Genomic DNA, 15845 nt, shown 5'->3' with positions numbered 1-15845 from the left:
ACATCATTCTGTTCTAATGGTAATTCTGAGAGGTGACTGCTGTCAACCAGAAGTCAGAAACAGCACTCTAGAGCAGGCTGAGAACCTGTCTACATACCCTGAGTTAACAATCACAGGGCTGGAAGGAATCCCAGGTTCCTGTGACTGCAATGGCCTTGTAGTCACCCCTGCAGTACACCACACCTCATTTCCATTTTGTTCCTACATTCAGACCCACCAGGCAACCTCCCATGTTCTTTCCATGCTCTGCTCACCAGCATACAGGGTCCACTTCATCCAAATCCTGTCTTTGCTTTGTGCTTGCCTGAAGTGGTCCGGGGTGAGATCATACTCTATTCTGTGTGTGCCCTCTGAATGCTCGGTCACTTCCCTCTGATGCTGCGTGACTGTCTAGGAGACTGTGAACAGTTCCCAAGAGCAGACCTCTAGCTAGTCACCACTGAACTCATCACATAGTTAGGAGAACGGGGGCTTCTCAGTACCTGTCTTTCCAGTGAACTCAAGCTTACAAAATGACAGAAATACTGGGTAACACGCATCCTTCCCTCTCCCTTCCCCCCTCCCCCTCCTCCCTCTCCTTCCTTTCTTCCCTTGCTTCCTAACCTGCTTCCTTCTTTTTTTTTTTTTTTTTTTTTTTGGTTTTTTTCAAGACAGGGTTTCTCTGTGTAGCTTTGCGCCTTTCCTGGAACTCACTTGGTAGCCCAGGCTGGCCTCGAACTCACAGAGATCCGCCTGGCTCTGCCTCCCGAGTGCTGGGATTAAAGGCGTGCGCCACCACCGCCCGGCTTGCTTCCTTCTTTTTAATTCATTTTAATTTACATTTATTTATTGTATGCACATGTGTTTGTGAGTGCACATGTATGAGCATGCACATATATGTATGGGTGCATGTGTACTCCTATTCCACATGTAGAGGTCAAAGGACAACTTGTAGGACTCAGTTCTCTCCTTCCACCATGTGGTTTCTAGGGATCAAATTCAGGCCATCAGCCTTGGCAGCAAGTGCCTTTACTCCCCTCCCCCCTTTCTGTGAGGGGAGGACAGAGTCTTGCTATGCAGCCCAGGCTGGGCTTGAACTTGTGACCCTCCTGTTCAGACTCCTCACACACATTGTGATTCCAGGCCTGCACTACCACATCCTGCCACATTTCTTTAGTACTTTCTATATATCAGTCTCAATGTACACAATTAGAGCATGTACTCCATTTAATCTCCACCAAAGTTTTTGAAATAATTTATCATTTAAATCTTTTTTTCTTTTTGCAAGAAGCCTAACTTACAATATTAACTTCAGTGGAAAACCAACACAAAAACAAAAACAAACAGCTTTTGTCCCACATCCAACAACAAAATAACTAAAATTGGCTCATATGTTGATTTTTGTTAATATTCATTATTACGTCACCATAATTGCATTTATCAGTCAGCATACTTTTAAAACAAAGACATAAGGAGTATTATCATTTACTTTAAAATCATATGGGGAAATGGGGAAATGGTGGTGTCAACTAGAACATTTGACTTAGGTAAACTGAACAATTAATTGACAGGCTGCATTTACATAATTATTTGCATATATATAACAATAATAATTAAAGAAAAAGAAGCCATGGATTTTAGAGCGAGTGGGGAGGGAACACAGGAGGGGCTAGAAGGAGGAGGGGGGGAGGACATTATGCAATTTTATTTTAATTAAATAAAAAATTTAAAACATAACTAAAAAAATGTGAATCATTTTTAAAGAGGAACTAAAACAATTTCTTTAAAACAGTGGTTCTCAATCTTCCTAATGCTGTGACCCTTTAATACAGTTCCTCATGTTGCTATGACCCCCAACCATAAAATCATTTGGTTGCTACTTTATAACTATAATTTTGCTACTATTATGAATTGTAGTGTAAATATCTGATAGGATATCCCATATGTGACCACAAAGGGGTCATGACCCACAGGTTGAGAACCACTGCTTTAGAGTCTTGTGTTGATCAAGCATGCATCGGTGGGGGAAAATGTCTCCCACAGAGGCTGTGGGGTCAAACTACAAGGGGCTGCCAGCCTATGCCTGTTCCCTTCCTGTAGGCAACATCAGAGACCTCACTGGCCCCAGAATTTGCTTTACTTCTTTCTGATAGCTGAATTGCTCCTACCTGCTTACTGGGTACCTTTATTAAGACATTTCCAGCAAGCATGTCAAGTCCTGCATGTTTAAACCCTCTTCCCATGTTGGTTAATGGTATCATCATCTCTCCTGTTACCTCATTACCCATGAATCTTTTCTTTTCAACATCCCTGTGATCCATTCTTAGGTGGGCATTGCATAAGCTTGCTGGGATTCTTAAACTAGGATCTCATCAAAGAGGGTAGTAGGGGTGGACCTTCACGCCACCTGCAAGACTGTTAAGGACCCAGAGGTAAGCAGAGCCTCTCTGTAACTTCTCCGATTAGCTATCACAGTAGTTGCAGCTAACATACATAGAACCTTCTTCATGTCAGATAATGATTCTGTGAATTATGCAGGGTCTACATCTTCGTGATGTTCACTACCAAAGTCCTGCTCATTTTAGAAGTCATTCTTCATAATTAGGAAGTCCTATGGGGTTTGTTCCCCTAGCCCCCAGCCTGTGGTACAACCCTTCCAATGAGTGCGAAGGGATAGTTTAAATGTTGGAGGATCTTTTATTCTGTTTTCCACAATGATTTCCACTGGTTTACATCCTCCTTCATGGTGTGTTTAAAGGCTATTGAAGTTAGGCCTTGTTTAAGCTGGGATTTTGATATTTACTTGGGAAAGCAAGTGTCAAGAATTGCTCTAGCAAGAGATAAAAAGCGAGGAGAGAGAATTGCTGACATTTATGTGGCATTCCCTCCTTGCTGTCATATGAGTGATTAAATTGGTGCACCAATCCTGTGTGACACGCCCTGTCACTACAATTTTCTCTAGTCTGCCTTGCCTGATCCTCTAAGAAGTCTCTCTTCTCGGAGTCCTTCCTTGTCATCTCCTCCAACACAGAGTTTCTAGTTGCTACATTGTATCCTGTGTACAGCAGGTTATCTTCTATGTATTGCATAATTGACATTTCTGTCTAATTGAACTGAGCTCTTTTTATGGCTTCCCAACTCAACTTCTCATCATTTCTTCTATCATAAACACAGGGTGGGCCCTGGGTAGAAGTACAAGAAACAGATGAATTAATAATGTGGAAATATCAACCTTAAAACACAATTACAGCCTGGCTTGGTTTCGTACACCTTTAATCCCAGTACTTGGGAGGTACAGGCAGGTGATCTCTGTGAGTATGAAAGCCAACTTGGTCTACATATCGAGTTTCATGAGCTATATAATAGATCCTGTTTCAAAACAACAACAATAACAATAACAATAACAATAACAACAACAACAACAACAACAGGAACTACAATCTCAGCATCTATGCCTCTATCTGGTCTCTCCTTAAATTTGTACCCAGAACTTAGGATCTCTCTTATTCTCTTTCCTTTACTGATTATCTTTTTGCAGAGTTCAGAATTGAACTCATGGACTTGAAGCCAGACCCTCAGTGCATGCACTCTGCCACTAAGGTCCATCCTCAATTACTTCCTTTACTGAGAATTTTTCAATACTAGATAGAATTAGAAAGGGCATGGCCAGCTAACTTGAATTAGCACACCAATTGAGACACTAGCTTTAAAAGTCTGAAAAGGTAAAATGAAAGAACCCATCTTATATAGGAATGCCCATCTGCCAGAAAGAACAATTCCTTCATATCTTGGTTTACTTAGAAGTATGAACTCATGGTACTGGTATGTTTAATGAGCGAATACATTGATAATGCTCTTAAAATCATTTTGTGACCTGGAATTATATTTGCCAGGTAGAATACTGATTTATTTCCCAAGAGAATGTACTAACTAATGAATTCTCTAATCAGTGGGAAGCAGTGTTTCCCAACGCCAGTCACCCAAGAAGTCATCCTATCCTATTGGCCAGATAAAATATCCTCCCTTGCTCTGGGATGCATCAGCAAGAACATATGTAAATTTCTTGGAAATGATTTCCTCTTAGTTAGAAATGGAAACACTTGAATTTCAAATCAACACTCTTCTTACTTCCTTCTGAACTTGAATGCTCTTTTGGTTAGGTGAGCCAATGGATGGTACACACTCCATGCGCTGAAGTCCTTTTGGGTCCTAGTCATTAAGGCCCTATCTTTCTTCCCTGCAGGGATTTTCCATGCTATGGACTTCCAGGACCTCTGCTCACACACTGGGTTAGAAGTGGAGTTCAATAAACCACTGAGGAGTCTGGGAACCAGGCAGTTCACAGATAGAACATTCTGTAGGAAACAAGTTGATGATCCTAATCTTTGCATTCCTGACTGTTAAAAAAAATAAATATCAAAGGCCCAAAGGGAGGAAACAGAGTTTTGAGGACATGTTTTTCTAATTTCTTTCAAAGGAAGAGAAAAAATTAGGGTTTCAAATAATTGCAATACTACATTGCATGATAATCTACAGCTCAAGTCAAATGATTTTGCTGGATCATGGTTATTATGAGGCACTATGGGGACACTGGGTCAAAAGGACGGTGACTTTTCAAACTACACCAGGTTATTTATGACTTTGATTATCATTTGCTTTTATTAAATAAGGGTGATGATATCTTCTGTCCTGCCAATAAATCTAAAAATTAATTTAAAATGGAGCCTAATACTTTACACACTGTAGAAGGGAAGCTTTGTTTAATTTAAGAGAAAATGTCATCAGTTATGTTAGTTTTATAGAATTAAAGCTCTGGTAGAAAGGAAGTCAGTGATATAATCAGATTTCAGACTGCATCTCATCTGAAAATACGTGTTTCCATGTAAAGTCAGAGAATTCAGGACAGAAGAAAACCTTTTCTCCTAAACAGGTATAGTTAAAAGAGATGACTATTGTTTCTTCAGTAAAGCAGATGACTATACTCTCCCCCTTTTTTATTTTTTCATAATTCTCAGATATCACTACTTTGAGGCTAGGTTGTTCTGGAGACTAAATGGCGGGGGAAGTTGATAGTGTGTTCAATGAGCCAAGTTATTTTTCTATTGTGGAAGGACTTCCTTTGTTCAAGATACCTTGAAGACTTCAAAGGATTCCTTAGACATTAGCTTAGTGTTTTACATAAAAAGGACACAAATCCCATGCAGAAATCCCCACGGACCACATTAATTTTCTCATGATAAAAGTTGCATGAAATCCGTTTTCATTACTGTGATTTGACCTTCATACTCTCACATATATTGTTATTTACAGACATATAAACCTAGATGTCTAGAACCTATTCCATCTAGTATCCCCCCATCATCAGCCAAGTCCTCGATGGAGTAATCAGCAAAAACACTGTTGTTTTCTCATGGAATTTACTTTCACATGGGGTGGTTAGACATATATAGAAAAGCTTCATTGCAATATCACAAGAATGCCATGTGCAAAGTGTAAGGAGCAGCTGAGCAGATGACTTTGTTAAATCTTCCTTTGGCAGAAAGATCACAAAAGTCTTACTGGGCACCGCTGAGTCACATGTCCTTGAATGTACCTGTTCTTGGTACGTTTGTGGTTTTCAGTCCCTCCCCTAAAGTAACACATGTAAAGCTCTTGGGAGAGTAGCCAACACAGGGCAAATGCTGGTCTGTTATTTTCAGCATCCTCTGGATTGATCAGGTTGGATCACTTTCATATGAGTGTTTCCTGCAGTGTGGCTGGAGAGATGTCTCCATGTTAATAGCACTTCCTGTTCTTGCTGATGACCCAGATTTGAAGCCCAGCACCGACACCCTGCCGCTCACAACTACCTGGAACTCCAGCCACTGACAGATCAGATGGTTCAGGTCTCTGCAGGCACTGGCACACATGAGCACAGACACACAGACACAAAATTAAAAAATAAAATAAATCTTTAAAAAAAATCATGCAAATATTTGCTGTAGCTTACCAAATGCTAAGTATTCAAGCTTTCATTTTCTTGAGTCTACTTGGAAGCTGTTATTTTTATTGCTTATATAAGTTCTTCCAGCTTTTAGGGGTTTTCAACTTAAAAAGATCTCCTTAAATTGACATCATTTTCTAGCTTAAGTTCTCTAATTATACTCCAAAGCGTAAGAAGAAATATCTTAAAATGTGTAGTGTTTAAATTATCTTCCGTATGCTATTTGAAATAGAAGGCAAATATGGATTCCTTCGTGTTGATCTTGTTTTCTCAACGGGTGTGAATATAAGCAGACACTTTAGAATGAACAGAAATCACATTTCCTTGTCTGAATTATTCATGACACTCAGAGTTGCATTTGAGCTTTACCCAGGTCCTGGCAGTATTCCTGTGTTATGAAATTGTTGGAGCATGGGGCCTTTCTTCAGGAAGACTATATTTTGCTTTAAAAAAAGTAATAGTTCCTAAAATTTTATTTTTTTTCTACTCTGTTTTGTAATTTCAAAAAGTTAATGTTTTTTAAAAACTTAAAAAAAAAAATCTCTGGGTAGAAACAGTCTTTTAAAAATCACATGTCAGCATTAGTGGACTGTAGAGGAAGATCTGACCACTACGGGCCATTGACTCATTCAGTGAACGCTGACTGAAAACTTAATGGGACAACCGGTTTCCTGAATGCCTTCAATGTCTCAGCTGACATTCTAAAGCTGGGCGAGTTTTGTTGTCTCTTTTGTTCTCCCCAAGCACTGTGAACCTTTTCCTGTTTTAACATTGGGTAGTCACATGACTTTCCTTTTACCTAAAATTGTCTAACCTAAAACATAAGACTATTCTCGCTGTAGCAGCAACTGATTGGTTGTAACATTTTCATTTGGACCACCATGCTATATAAATTCCCAGATCTATCTGTGTCTGGTAGCAAATGTCTGTATTCCCAGTACTCAGGAGGCAGAGGCAGGGGGATTAGGGGTTTGAAGTTAGCCTGGGGTAGCTAGGGAGACCTCTCTCAAATATAAAAATAAGGGAGTCAGAGAGATGGCTCAGTGGTTAAGAGCAATTGATGCTATAGCAGAAAACCCATGTCAATACATTCCTGCCCACAACCTTCTGTAACTCCCAAGTTCCAGGGGATCTGATACCCTCTTCTAGACTCCATGGATACTGCATGATGCCCTGTACAGATGAAGTGCAGGGAAAACACCCATACACATAAAGTAAAATTAAATAAACATTTAAGAACAATAACAAAGAAAATCTAGATCTAGCTGTTGAGGGACAAGTTCTTTCAAAAGGTGCTTACTCTCACAGTGTGAAGCCTGGTATTTACCATGCAATAATATTGCTGACGGATTACATACCTTTGTTTCAGAACACACTAAACCTTCACCAGACAATACAGTGAGCACAAGAATAGCTGGAGTTATTGTTATCTAATCTTCTTTCCTCTGTTAACTCCAGCAAAGAAAACAGACTTGGTAAGGTGTGAGGGCATCTTGATAAGCCACAAAAAGCCAGCCAATGTGGGCTTCCAATCAGCTGTGGTGTGTTTTCTTGTGTTTTTCCAGTTGTATCAAGTATGGACAAAGGGGGTAAAATATTCAATATCCTAATAAGTCCAGAAGTAGCTGAGCCTTAGTTAATAGATGGAGAAAGATTTCCCATAGTCAAAAGTGTAAGTACACTTCTATCTACAGGGATGCCACCTCATGGACAGTCACTTCCTTGGAGCTCTAAATGCTCCTGAGGAACCAGCTATCCTAGGCTAGACTACTAGGTACTTTGTAGAGGATGACAGAATAAACATTTAAACAAAAGCATTTTCTCCAGTGTGGCCAGAATATGTGTGTGTGTGTGTGTGTGTGTGTGTGTGTGTGTGTGTGTGTGTGTGTATCTTTCTGTGCACTTAAAAACTTCACCAAAGTCCTACTGGCATTTGTACCTCCTGTTTGGAATTTTCTAAGTGTTGATACTCTTGGTCCAAAGTCTATCTAGGTTGTAGTTTGTTGGTCTTTGTAGCTGATACAAACACCTTAGTCTCTAAGGGATGTCACATTGAGAAGAACATGGAGGGGATGTGGAATTGGGGACATTTAAGTTGCCCCTGTTTTCAACTCCAACCATTCCCCCCCCCAAAAAAAAAGAGTAGGAAAGGAATCTGAAAAGATCTCTTTCCATGTTGGTTGGCCTAGACTCACCTTGATAACCTGTAAGCATGTTAGCTTGAACTTAAGCCCCCGCATGCTGCTTAATTAATACTGCACAAAATTATATCCTTCTCAAGACATAGGATATGGCTCATTATAAGAAATTCCTCTTTGATATTTGTCCTTCTTCATGAACATTTCTCAAAGGAAAAGTAGAGGAACTGAATGTCTGAGTTAAAGAAAAACACCCCAAACCAAAAAATACCAGGCAAATGTGCATTTTAAAAGTCCCTGAACATTTCAAGTACACCTTTTCCTTGTTTGATTTTCCTTTATTTACAATATATTTGTAAAAATAACTTAAGAAATATTAATAAGATATTTTTGAAGGGGATGGGTATGTTTTCTTTGAGACAGCTCTTGGTTAGGTAGAGGAAGAATAACAGCTTTTTTAATTCTGCTTAAATAAAACCTTTCAGAGAGCAAGCAAAAACAATGCTAGACCTACATATGCCTGACTCATATAGGGACAAGAAATTCATGCCTTTTGGCCAAATTTCCTATTTAATGAACTAGTACATTTCTGCTTTGAAGGTTGGAAAGCGTGACATTATTCTATGTAAGTATGTCACGATGTATGCTATCCCCAGCAAGCAATCCATCCTCCATCCAACTAACATCACCTCGATTGAACTTAAGATGAATCAGAGGTATGGGGCCATTTTTAGAGATCAATAGTTACACAACTGCGCTCCTATAGCTGAATACACACGTCTTAGTGTTTTCAGAAATGGTTTATAGATATTTTGAAATACTCAATATAATTCTCGACAGGGATAGTTTACCAAGTGCAGTCATCTATTATAATTCTTCATTGCAAAAGGCAAGGGCCAATCATTATACTACCAAATATTTTTATGTATAATGTAAACCTTCACATGTTATTTAAATATGAAATATAGAGAATGATGTGATGAGATTGTGTTTCCTAAAATCTAATCTCTATATGTGACTTGAGATAATTAACTAGTTTTTAAGATGAATATCAAGCTCTGTCTATTATTTAATTACAGGATGCTATACATTAACATCAGCTGGAAGATGGCTAACGCAAGCCATTAGAACCCAGTACAATCATGAGGAACCTCTACTTAACTCATTTCCATTACAAAATTCAAATATGGAGTAGATGTTAGAATGTCTAGAAATGTGAATTTCTTAATATTTTCCTTCCTCATTTGAAACATCTGACTATTTTGAACTTTCTATTCTGAGCTACTTTGTGAACAAAACATTCATACCAAACTAATGACAACTTTGGTCTTGAACATGGGTACCTTAAGAGACGGAATTGTACAGAGAGTTCCTGATGCATCACTCCCATGGATGACAACATTCTAGCAATTTCCCCACCAAAAAAATGGTAATTAGAATATTTTAAAAATAATAATTATGCCATTATCTGGGGAAAAGGCAAGCCTCTATCAAAATCAGGTCTACAGCTAGAGTGATGCCCCTCTCTTACCTAGGAGCTCATTCAGGGGGAAGGATGCAGGATGAGGCAGCCTGTAACCTTCAAGGTTTATTTACGAAATGGAAAGAAACTTGGCTACTAGGTGCTGCATTCCAATTCCTTAGTCCTCCCTCAGCTCAAAACTCCTCTTTCTCAGCTTCAATATGAAAAACTGCTTCCTAAGGGTCTTACATTATACTCAGCTTTTAGTCAAAAGCTGACAGAGCAAATCCCAAACAGCAATGTTTACTTTTTTTCTTTTCACCTGAAATTTTTGTTGGTTTGTTTAAAAGTTACGTTTAAAGATTTCCTTTCAGAAAATGACTATTTAATACAAGATATTCATTGCTTTTATGAAACTGTGACATTTTCATATCGGAGAGGTGGATGTCTTTTTTTATTTTGTTTTATTATTTTTTATGTTCTGAGTTTCTCTGATAAAAGGCAGTCCTGAGTTAAGGCTATATTTACAGTAGCTAATAGTGAAGCATGAACTTATCAACATAATGTCTGAGTGCTAGGTTCTAAATAGTGTACAATCATCAATCATCAATCTAAATGCTGTAGAATCAGAGAGCAGTAAGACTGTGAAAACCCGTGAACAGAGGCAAACACAAGATGATGCTGTAGACAGAAAGAGAGACATGGGTTGCCAGATGTGGTAAGGAACAGTCTGGGGAGGCATTCTTGCTGGGTCCATGAAAATGACCAGTGCTGCTGGGAAATCTACAACGGAGGATGTCAACATTTGTCACAGTTTGATAGTGTGTTTTGGAAATGATAAAATATTTGACTTTGCCAATAGGAGAGTTGGGAATGGCAGAAATCGAGTCTAAAACTAGACCAAAAAAAAAAATGAGCCAAGTGATGACGGATGTGGACTCTCTGAACTCCGTTCTCAAAACTGATGAATTAACAGCTCTTGGTGTGCTGCACAGAACTGGTGTTGAGGTGTCCATCGTCCACAGCTGCCGCCTTAAATGGTTAGCAATGCGGAAATACAGAGCCAGGGTAAGGAGTGTGCATGTCTATTTTCCTCACACGTTCTTGTCCCGCATAAAGACACCACAAGCACAACAGGACTCACCAGTCAGGTGTGATGTAGGTGTTTCTACAACCTGTTCTAAAATTCACCCCGAGGGAACCTAATAGAGAATTATTTTCTTGCCTCAGGTGTGTTCATGGTGTTAATCTAAGAATCCTTTTGGCGGTATCATAAAAAGGAAGTGAAATTGAAAGGGACTTTTTTTTATCATTCATTTTGTTTTCACTGACTCATTTACATGGCTGAGATTTTTATTCCTAGAACTTGACTTAAGATTAAGTCTGTTCATTGACTTCTCTTTGAAAACTAAACCAAGTGAAGCGCAATTCCATCATCTCAGCATTTTATCCCATAGACCATTTCCCACTCAGTCATGTTCACATGCCTCCGTATCCAACATGTGTTCACATTTTTCTACACTGAGGATTCTGAGTCTAAATCTTTATCATATCCTGAACAGACAGAAGAAAAGCTATAAAATACCCCCTTTTATGCTTTATGATTTGCTCTGAGAATATGCTGACATATGAAACAGGTGATACGTGTTCACACATATCAGTGAAAATATCCCAAGTAATGTTATCAGGAGACTCCTTATGCGATCTATATTTTTCAAGTAAAAGACAGTAAATAATAAAATTATTTCTTGGGAAAAGATCTCAGTTACTATTTATTTGAAATTTCACGATAAGCTCCATCTTTAGCTGGCGGAGATGTATTATCAGAAGTTGTCAGCCAAATAATTTTCAGTAAGTATTTTCAACAGCATTATGACTAATTCAACATTCCTGGTACACCAGCAGCAGAACTGACTTAGGAAAGGCTGAGACGGTGCTGAAGCGGAATTTAATCATTTCTGGGCCCTTCCCTTGCCAGGGAGTTTGATTTGGCTGACCAATTTCAACTCACAGGACCAGCTTGTTCCTAAGAGACTCTACACCAAAGAAATGCCCACGAAGAGGCAATCCCCCTTTCAATTCCAAGTCTGTCCCACTTTCAGGCAGTGATCAGCAGCAGACATCACTCCCATTATTGGTGTGTGTATCTGTAGGAAGAATGTGGGTTTTTTTTTTTTTTTTCTGTTTCACTCTCCTGTGAAATCTGTCTACTTGTGAGAAAAATTATGCAAGAAAAGTTTTCCTATAGCTATGCTGGAGTTCAGTGCCGATAATTCACCTCTTTTCTTTCCCTGGATTCTGAGCCTGGGGAGTACAATGGGGGTGTTGTGCTCTGGGGTAGCCTGGCATGCAGGATATTGCGAGAGGAGGTGTGAGCAACTTCCAATACCTACAGTGTTTGCTGTATAACTGCCGAGGACTAAACCAAACAGCACACCGGGCCATTTGGTCTAGAATGAGCAAGGACACAATCCACTAGCTACTATGATCCACATAGGAAACAGAATTCCTTGCTTTAAAGGTGTGCATAGGTGTTAAGGATTAAAACATTTATGAGGCTTCAAACCAAACGCTTCACAGCTTGCATGCAGCCGGTTTACTGTGTAGTTCTTTTAACGTGTCAAAGGGCAAGTCACAAAAGAACCCATTGTTCTGTCGGAGAGAAAGGTTATTGGCTATCAGGTCTATCCAGAAAGACAAGCCATCATAGTTGGTTAAAACAGTACATAGTTCTTTTAAAATCTAACACAAAACAGTAGCGCCTTTTTCTTTTTCATACAATTTCTTGGAACCTCAACTCACAGAGTCAACTCTGTATCTTAGACACTTACTTTTGTGGAAGCAATGTGTGTGTTTCCTCCTTAATTTCAGATCATAACGATCAATGTAAAAATTTCAGGTTAAGTTTTTGCTTCAATTTATTTTTATGCCGAGCTTTCGAAAGAGGGGGAAAAGCTTACCTCCGTCAGTCAAGTGGGATGCCCGGAGCCCCTTTCTCAGCGTCAGCGTGCTGGAGCAGATGCTCTGAGCTAACAGTCTGTTCACAGGAAGCAGGTGGACTCAAGAGCGTCCGCCTGCGTTCCAGCCCAGTGCCCATCCGAGCACACACACACCTGCTTTCCCAGACCCGCGGCTCCTAAGCAGCAGCAGCCTGGCTCAGGATCCGTGCTAGCAGAGGGCGACACCCTCTTTTCAGAGCCCCAGTTCTCTCAGCTGGGGAGCTGCTGAGATAACTGTGCGGGCGGGGGGGAAGGCTTGCCTTCCCGAGACAAAACCCTTTCCTGCTGCCCGCGAGCGGATACGCAGCATTATCACCCTGCATTCCCCGCGCTCCAATCAGCTAATTGCAACAGCAGTCAACAACAGCTTGTCGCAGGGGCAGCTCGCAGGCACACGTGGCTGCAATGATTGTGCACTAGCATGCCCATTGTGGCTCTCTTCTCTCAAAAGATTAAAAGAAATAAATGCTTCTTCCACCGCGAAGCTCTCGTTGCCACACAGTGCTTTCCATAAGTAAAATGGCTGGTCCTCTCAGCGCTGCGGCGACAGCTCATTGGGTTCCATTGGCTTTCCGTAGCCATAGCAACAGCCAACAGACAGACTTAGCAAGCATGGCTGATCATGTGCAGCGCACGACACAGCTTGTTAATTTTTTCTTTCTTTTTAAATCAAACTCATCATTTTTCGAAAGGGGGGCAGCTTCTGTTACCTTTCTGAATGTTTCGCCGAGAGCGCAAGCGCCCTGGCCTCCCCCCCTCCCCCATACACACAGCCTTTCTGGGGAACTTTTGTTGTACATTATCAGGGTTCCACTGTGAGATCGAGGAAGCGAAGCTGTGTTCGCATCTATCCAGGTTAATAATATGCATATCGCTGGAGAGACGCTAATGGGAACCATGGGTCTAAACAGGTTCGACCTCGGAGTCACAGAAGGGGCTGGAAGGAGACCTGGTCAATGGGGGCAGCTGTGGTTTTTGTTTTCCAATGACAACCTCGTAGCCAACTTAATTCAAACAAAGCCCCCATGAATTGCATGTTATACCTAGTACAAATAATAGTTTATAGACTGCGTTTAATATCTTAGTACATTACACAGTTTAAAGTAGTATTTTAAAAAAAAAGTTCTTTTGCTGTTCCTGTGGAACACTCTCTTTAACTCAATTATACTGTATTTTAAAATTTAAAATACTTAAAAAAAAATCCAAACCAAATGAAAAACTCTTCGGGAATTTAAGCATTACCTTCAAGGCAGGAGTTGGGATTACATTCCACACTTTAAAAAAAAAAAGGCCCATCTCTTGAGGGTATCTCCCATGGTTAATGCCATTAACAATTTAAATCTTCTGAAAGTCTCCCCCCCCCCCCCCCCCCGCCTTTTCTACTTTTTCATATTGTCATCAGCCATATTCTACCTGATATACTTTCAAAGCAGTGTCCTACTTACTTTTACCTCTAGCAATCTGTTTGAAATAGTGTGTTAACACTTTGGACTGGTAAACAGACAGGTTTCATTTGCTAGGAGACATTGATTTATGTGTTGTAAGGATTGCATTTTCCTGCCCAAGTTAGCATTCCTGCCTTCTGTAGTTATTCCCAGCGTCAGTATGACAGGAATCCTGTGGATGCAGATTTAGGGGCTCCATTTCCTGTTCCTGTCCAAGCAGGTCATATTTGACTTGCAAAGGATCAGTATGTCCAGTAAGAAAGACTGAGTGGTCGGTCCTTTCTGCTCGGTTAGAGTCCCACACTATATTTCGTCACTGGAGTCATCCTCAGGTCACATTGCTGAGCTTGCTAGTCCTGAACAGGGTACTACGATTCCTTGAGTGTGTCTGCTGACATCACAAATGTCACCATCTTGAGTGGCATAAAGGTCCATGCTTCCTGGACCCCTGGATGTTTCTGTTTCCTGACAGGTTCTTTACTGAACCCCCACCCAGCACTTTTAACCTCAGTTCCAAGCTTCCTCTTTATCCTTCAACATCTTGTCCAAATGGACACCTTATGAGTGACGCTCTCTGAGCACCCTGGTGCTCCCACTGGGCCTGGGATCTGTCTCTATTGTCTGGGGACTTGTCATACCCTTTTAGTTAGTAACAGTTTTCCCCTGTCACTGCCTGAAAGTCAATCTGGCCCATACATTATTGCCTTCTGTAGTTGAATACCATAACTTCTGAATTCATATAATTTTTTGAGTGTAAGATGGAATCTAACTGTGTTGCCTTGGCTGTCTCCAGCTTCGGAACCCAAGGAGTCCTTCTGCTCAACTTGCTGAGTAGCTGTAACTCTAGGTGCATGTTATTATGTGTGGCTTCCTTAATATTGAATACTCTCAGACTTCATGGGTATTCTGCATTTTAACTCATTTTCAAGCACCATACATTTATGGAGGCTATCATTTCAGAAAAACTGAAGTGATTCTGATTAAATGTTGGCACTTTAAAAAGATACCAACAAATATTCTAAAGCTATTTTGGATTTTTGTGTGATTTTTTTTTTCATGATATGTCTGAAAATGTCTTTATTCTCCCTACATGACTGTTTAGTTGGGTATAGGAATTATCAATGCTGTGGAATAATCCTTTTATACACTGTGAAGATGTGCTGCTCTCATTGTTAATAAAAAGCTGATTGGCTGATGGCTAAACAGGATTTTTGGGGCAGGAGAAGAAGGGCAGAGTTGGAGGAGACGTCATTTGACACAGAGTGAGCAGGATGGGAACTACATATACCAGGTAAATGAGCCTCAGGACAGCACATAGATTAATAGAAATTGGTTAAGTTATAAGAGCTACCTAAAAACAAACCTAAGCTATCAGCCAAACATTTGTAACTGTTAGTAAGTCTCTGTGTGGTTACTTGAGGCACGGCTGGAGGTCTAGACAGAAAAACCCACCTACACATCAAAGTCATTTTCTTTTGGGATTCAAGGGGTCTTCTTCCTTAATGGTGTATCTCCTTCATCTGTCACACCACAAACAGTCCCTGCTCTAAAGAAGAGAACTTGAAACCTCCACATTGCATGGGGCTAGAAAAAGCTGGTGGGAACCGAAACCAACCCTTTGCTATTTGTGGACCCCATGGTGTCCTTTAAGCATCTCTACTGATTATTAAAGAGTTGTCCCTTGTCAACCACTAGAGATTGTTTCCAGGACAACCTTGTCTCACCAAGAATAATATAATCATCAGATATTCCAGTTCTTTATAGAAAATGTGGTGTTCATATGGTATACAATTTATATCTAATTCAATGTAAAAAGGCTATGTATGTTGTGTCATAGCA

The 15845-nt window shown here is 40.2% G+C and overlaps 1 protein-coding gene across 46 annotated transcripts in view; it reads right to left on the bottom strand.

Annotated features, from left to right (window-relative positions):
• Sorbs2 (sorbin and SH3 domain containing 2) overlaps window positions 1–15845 on the bottom strand; it is a 316642-nt gene that overhangs the window by 189330 nt on the left and 111467 nt on the right. For 6 of the 46 annotated variants that reach the window (XM_052752163.1, XM_052752159.1, XM_052752158.1 and 3 more), the window contains exon 1: window positions 12523–13198. The exons of 5 other annotated variants lie outside the window; for them this stretch is intronic. The gene's annotated coding sequence lies outside the window, so the exon portion shown is untranslated. Of the gene's footprint in view, window positions 1–12522; window positions 13204–15845 lie in introns of those variants that run through there. 35 more of the 46 variants (XM_052752172.1, XM_052752155.1, XM_052752168.1 and 32 more) reach the window with 16 other exon arrangements.

This window comes from Peromyscus californicus, unplaced genomic scaffold (genome assembly GCF_007827085.1).
Source record: "Peromyscus californicus insignis strain IS unplaced genomic scaffold, ASM782708v3 Scaffold_23__1_contigs__length_62951481, whole genome shotgun sequence".
Lineage (NCBI taxonomy): Eukaryota > Metazoa > Chordata > Mammalia > Rodentia > Cricetidae > Peromyscus > Peromyscus californicus.
The sequence above is the reverse complement of the archived record's forward strand: the minus strand, read 5'-3'. Positions and strand labels throughout refer to the sequence as shown.